Source organism: Oreochromis niloticus, unplaced genomic scaffold (genome assembly GCF_001858045.2).
Source record: "Oreochromis niloticus isolate F11D_XX unplaced genomic scaffold, O_niloticus_UMD_NMBU tig00000955_pilon, whole genome shotgun sequence".
NCBI classification, from domain to species: Eukaryota; Metazoa; Chordata; class Actinopteri; order Cichliformes; family Cichlidae; genus Oreochromis; species Oreochromis niloticus.
This window is the reverse complement of record NW_020327283.1, coordinates 1-6274: the sequence shown is the minus strand read 5'-3', so window position 1 is coordinate 6274 and position 6274 is coordinate 1. Positions and strand designations below refer to the sequence as shown.

General features: G+C 36.1%; 1 long non-coding RNA gene across 1 annotated transcript; it reads right to left on the bottom strand.

Moving 5' to 3' along the window:
* Positions 1–205: 205 nt before the first annotated feature.
* Positions 206–683, bottom strand: LOC109199297 (uncharacterized). The gene is made up of 3 exons (XR_002059725.2): positions 583–683; positions 408–505; positions 206–234 (listed from the first exon to the last, which is right to left on the bottom strand). It is a non-coding gene; the product is annotated as an uncharacterized LOC109199297 (long non-coding RNA).
* Positions 684–6274: the final 5591 nt, after the last annotated feature.

Below are 6274 nucleotides of genomic sequence, written 5' to 3'. Positions count from 1 at the left end.
TTAGCATTCGGCCCTTCCCCGCAGACTAGAAAAAAAAGAAAAAGAAGAAATATTTAGTAGTGTAACTCCTCCAGGACTTTGGCCAGACAGAGCGTCTAACTATCACACATACACACACAACAACAACTTGCCTCTGGGGAATTCAGCAGCACACAGGCCAGTTCATAGCAAGAGTAGGGCTGCACATAAGAGTTGCTCAGACGCCCCCCTCATCCTTGCAGCCAGCTGAAAATACTGTTTCAAAAAAAAAAAAGTCATGATACAAAACAAACATTGATTATTGTGTTGTGTAAGTGCATGGACAAACTTTGAAAATCCTTTAAGTGCAGCCGGCGAGGGCCGTGCCTTCATGCTGTGTATCAATTTCCAACGATGCAAATTGCATAATTAATTTAACACAAGAGTACCTGAATGGCATCTTTGGTATTATGTAGACATTTGCTTATGGCACCAAGAAGGAGGTTTTTCAGGCCTGCACACGAGGCGTCGTCAATCCCCTGTAACACTAAAGGACAAATCAAAATTACAAACACTTGCATTATTGCACATAATACAAGCGAGATATTATTTGGAATGCATTACCTTGGGCCATCGTCTGCAGCTTGGCATTGGAGCAATTGGGCAGAGCTTTCCACAGATACAGAATCTCAATCACTGATAGGATGCAGAGTTCTTTGGATATACTGGACTCTTTAGCTTCTCAGACTGATTGAAAAACAAAAGTGCATATTCACATCAGTGCCACAAGTCATTTGATGAGTCCAAGCACAGCATGTCTGTCACTGAGTGAATGTGTGAAGGAAAACTTTTACCTTCGCAACCATTTTCATGCCTGTCTGCTTCCTAGAAACAACAACCACAAAGAATCAACTCATGATCTAATTAGAGCCACAAAGTGGTAACATAGCTGCTCAGAGATACCAAGAGACATGTAGGAAGCCAGCCAACGTATTATTTATTTGTTTATTTATTTGGCTGTTTTCATTTTCCTAGCACACATCGCTAAATCTTAATGTAACCAAAACCTCAAAACACAGAGATGCTGTGCATTTCCAGTAAAAGTACAGCTAGAGAAGCTAAAGATGACAAGGTGTATCCAATTAAAGGTTTGAAAATGATCATGATATGGCTCAATGGAAATTGCTGATTATAATAAATCTTTAGGGTTACCTAAAGTAAGATTTCCTGTTTTCTGAGTTAGCTATCTGGGTTTCATTGTGCAAGATGTAACCTTATAGCTACCATAATAACCAGTGGGACAAATGTTGCAAAAATGTTGTTATTGATTATTAAATCTTTATGCTTTAGAGCTGGATGTCAGTATTTAGGATAAATATATCAAACATATCTAGTCTGAGACTGTGAGAAAGAACATTTCTTGAGAAAGTATTACACAACTGTGCTTGTGTATTTGTGTTAATATGTGCCAGGCTGGAGTGCACACTGGGGCCGTGTGTTCATGTGTGTGTGTGTGCATATGTGTGTAGTCTTTAGCTCCCTGCTGACAGTGTGTGGGTGATAGATGGCAGTTGTGCATACTGCCTGTTTGTCACACGGACACAAACACACAAACGCATTTAACTTACAGTTTTAATAACCATCTATGTTACACAGACATAACCAAGATGACAATGCTTTCTAATACAGTATGCTAACACTGTGCATATTCCCACTAATCTGGACAACACTGCCTCCAAGCAGAAGGACCTGTTGCTAATGAGAAAAGCTTTTTGTGGTTTGATTTAAACCAGAAAAAGTCTCAACAGTGTATTTTATCAGGTTATACTTCTGAAAAGTATTTTCCCACTGTGGTCCAGTGATAACTATGGATTACACATCTCTGACGCTATCTTTAAATACTTTTCAAAGTTTGATTTAAGTTGGAATTAACTCATTTTGCACAATGATTTATTATCAAATGAATGACTGTTAGGTGGTCTTTTTGTACCTCCCTTTTTCAAATTATTCATCCATCGCCTTACCTCCTTATCGAGCTCAGTTCATTATAGAATAGAGATCAACCTAGCTAAGATAGGGCAAAGGTGTGATACACCCTGGACACATCACATCAGCCAGTTTAAAATCCAAAATCTTTGGCATTCACTGGATATTGTTGTCAGATAGAAGATGGAAATACGAGCATGGACTACCCGCTCACTGTGAGGTGTTCAGTGTTTACAGCTTGAGCATTTGGTGTTGTAGTTAGTAGCACAAAGACTACTGACAGTGTTGGTGAGAGTGGTGGTGGAGTCGTTAATTGCAAGTCACTCAAGTGTAATTTTTTCATTATTTCAGCCAAATTTATTAACTGGATACATTTTCTTGATAATGATCACATGAGAAAATTTGGAGAGACAAAAATTGGAGAGATAAGGCATCTGAAAGAAACTTACAATGATGAAGTTATTAAGAAAACAATGTTTTAATTTCTAAGTGCTTTAATAGTTGTTATTGAAAGTTGGTAGCCTGAGATGAGGATGACATAAAACAACTAAAGGACTTTGAGCCTCAAGGACCAGTCTTTGCATGATGTCAGGAAGTGGTTTATTTGACCACCTGGCATTAATATATTTGATCCTGTCTCAGGTGGACAGCTTCTAGCAGAGGGACAAATGTATCCAGCAAGATGCATTGAAATGTGATCCTCAGACCATACTTCAAGGTGATTTGAGCAACATATGGCTGCATTCATTTAGAAGTGTTTACAGAAATCTGTGCATAAACACTGAAGGATTCAGCTGACATCTTCTCTGTAACTGTATGTACTTACAGACATGTGAAAAAGAAAGCAGGTAAAACCTTTCTATTTTAGGGTTTAAAAAAACCCCATCTCAAATCTCAGATGAATCACAAGACGTGATGTACCGTGTCATTATTGACATAAAGCTACAGAAGCAGAAGCAGTGTGTGTAAAGAATAGCATCACCCTTACTGCTTCCATGGAAATTAAGAGTGTCATTAAGAGCAGCCAGCTCTGCTAATCAACACACTTGATTAACTGATAATCACCAATGTGAGTGACTCTATAAAAGCAGAAACTTTTCCAGTTTGTGGATCTGCAGCATTCAGGTGTGTGTTAATACAATGCTGAGGAGGAATGACATCATCGGTGATTTTAAAGAACCAATTGTGGCTGCCCATCAAGCTGGAAAGGCTTAAAAGATTATTCCCAAACAGTGTGTGCTTAGTTTTTATCTAATTATGGATGAAATGCTGTATTAAATAAATTTAGAACCTGGCAAGGCCAGACCAGTATGCATTATGTCCTAATATGTCAAACCTTGAAAGAGGATGTACTTTCTTTTTCACATTAATGTATTTCTGGCACATTCGGCACTGGAAGTTGTGCCTTGTGGTGGTTAAAAAACATCAGTGAATTTAGTCTTTGTAAGTAGAAATGATGTGGATGTTCACTTTATTATAGAGGGAGGAAAGTATTGCAACTGATCACTAAGTGATCCACTATGTGTTGTTCTGTTGAGCTTGAAATGTTCCATTTCGTATTCGGGATAAATGATTAGCCATCTAAGGAAGCTGCTGATGTCAGATGTGATCTGTTAGGGTCACACATAGGTCTTGACAGTCATTGCTCACTTGACTTAAGGTGTGAATGGTGTGAAACTACCAGTAAGGATGGTGTTAGTGTCATATTCTGTATTATCCTCCATCCTGCAATAATACTCCAGTGAATAGTTTAATTTTGACTCGAATGATCATCCTTAAAAAACCCCATACCTTATTAGAGAATTACTTCTTGTTTAGTTTGATTTAGTTTAGTTTATTAAGATCCCCATTCACAAATGTTATATTGTATTAACAATGCACTATAATTATATATACATATACTACATGTACTATACTATAACTACTGTAACTATACTACAACCAAGGAGACCATAATGTCATAAAAAACAAATACATATACAAAGAAACCTTAAATACAATATAAATTCCCCCTATTTCAGGGTAAGTTTTGTTTTATTTTATAAGATACAATACTTAAATTAAACATCCATTAACACAGCACACACACAATAACCCAGATTCATATTAACAGTTTGTACCTGTGTCAGGCGTCATGGCAAATCATGCGAAAGTTTTTTTAACCCAAACCTAAATGTTGATTTAGATCTGTTTCTTGTGTTATCTATTTCGGCACTGATTGCCTTTTTCTTATAATCTCATATAAAACTCTTCTCATTGAAATAACCAGTCAGAATCCTGAGGTTTATTTTTACAGGTTATTAGCATATTCTCTATTATTCTTATATTTACTAGATCAAAAGTAAAATTTTTATCCTTCATAATTAGATTTTTAATCAAAAAACAATATATCTTCATCTGTTCTTGGCACATTATTTATTAGATATGTACCTTATCATTAATTAATAAAATAATTTGCAATATCAGTGTGTTTAGTTAAGAAATTACTTTCAGTCTCCATGTTTTTTGTATGTCTGCCCATTAAATCATTTAATATTTTCCCTTACTATTTTTATGTCAGTTTATTTTCCTAATATGACTGTAATATATTATAACTAATATAATGTAACATGTTTTTTTCTTCTATTTAAAGTGTTTAATTCTAAGTGTATCATATTTGACAAATGAGTTTTTGAGACCTTTACATCATCAGTGTGCTTTTTTTCACCCGAAAAACCTGATGAATAAAATGCAGCGCTTCTGTGAGCAACAACTTGGACAAAAATGACAGATGTAGTGAAAAATGATAAAAAATTTAAACTCATACATGCAAACTGATTTTTAATTTCTTTTCCCCCAGTTTGTCAGAAGGTTCAATAATGACTCCAGTTAAACAAAACAGATTTTTCTTTGTAGTTATTTCATGGTTCAGGCTTTACAGGGCTAATGTGGTAATAATATTTATTAATTTGCAATATATCTGCCAATGTAATTTAAAACCAGGTTTAGTGGCTACTAACTTTGCCCGACTGCACTCTACTATATACTCCTTCAGTTCTTTGTCCAGCTGTGGCGTTCTGACATTTCTGGTGATAAACCTTCTCAATGATTCCTTTCAACCTCTGCCATAAATAAAGCATAACATTTTGATGGTTTTTTCAGTATCTAGTATAAAACATCTGACAGGCATAGATCAAATCTGAACATCATCCACAAATTTATACTGATTAAAATTTCTAGAACATCACTTAAGGACAGATGGCATTCTGGTGACTTTCTCACCACTACTGTTAGATTATGATCACTACAGTCTATCGGTATAGATATTTCTTGCATGCATGATCTTTGCAAATTCCAATCGATACTCAGGTCATCCATGAAATTCATCTCATAATTAAGATAACAGACCTGATGTAATACATCACGCTTAGTATTCAGGTAAACTTTTTTGTTACTGGTTTGTTAATAAATGCATAGAATTTTTATCTAGTTGCATTCTAACTTAAGGATACTGAATATATGAAAAACTGATTTACTGGGTAATTTAATATTATATTTAAAAAATAAATGTACAGTTTACGTCATTACCTCATCATTATATGCCTTTTTAAATTCTCCTCACAATATATAGTCCTTTTCTTTGTATCATCTCCATATTTGGCAGGTCTCTTCGTCATTGACACCTCAGTTAGGTTGAATCATCTGAATAAAAAAAGTCTCTGCCATCTTACGACCTCTGGGCCTTTCCCTTTTGTGGCTGGATGAATGATCCCATGTTAAATCCAGGATGGGGCCCTTCTTTTGCCGTTTCAGTGGTCAAATCAGGGAAGATCTGCACCTTCATTCCTCGAAAGTGATGAAAAACTTCATAAATCATTTCTTCCAGTAAATGATTCCAATAATTTCTTCCAGTAATGCATCAGTTCATCCAGTAATGCATAAAAATGTACAAGGAGGAGATGCTAGATTCAGTATGTGATAGGAATATTTCCTCATTTACTTGGCATCTTTTGCAAGCATTTAAATCAGAGCCTGATGGCTGTTTTCCCAGCTCACCATATTTGTGTATTTTGCTGTGTGTGTGTGTCTCTGCCTGTGTGTGTGTGTCCCTTTTATAAATGTGACAGGGTATCTTTTGATAGAGTGACTGGAAATAGAAGCTGACCTTAAAAATGTGATGGATGAGTGGGTTGGATGCAGAATACTAAAGCTGCCGGCGTCAGGCACCGGCCCTGTTGGCTTATAGCTTAAGGTCATTGCGCGGTGACAGAAAAGGGAATGGGGAGGGGGAAAAAAGACAATTCATCTCGCAATGGCCTGAACCTCGATCCCTCATCACAACTCTGTCTGG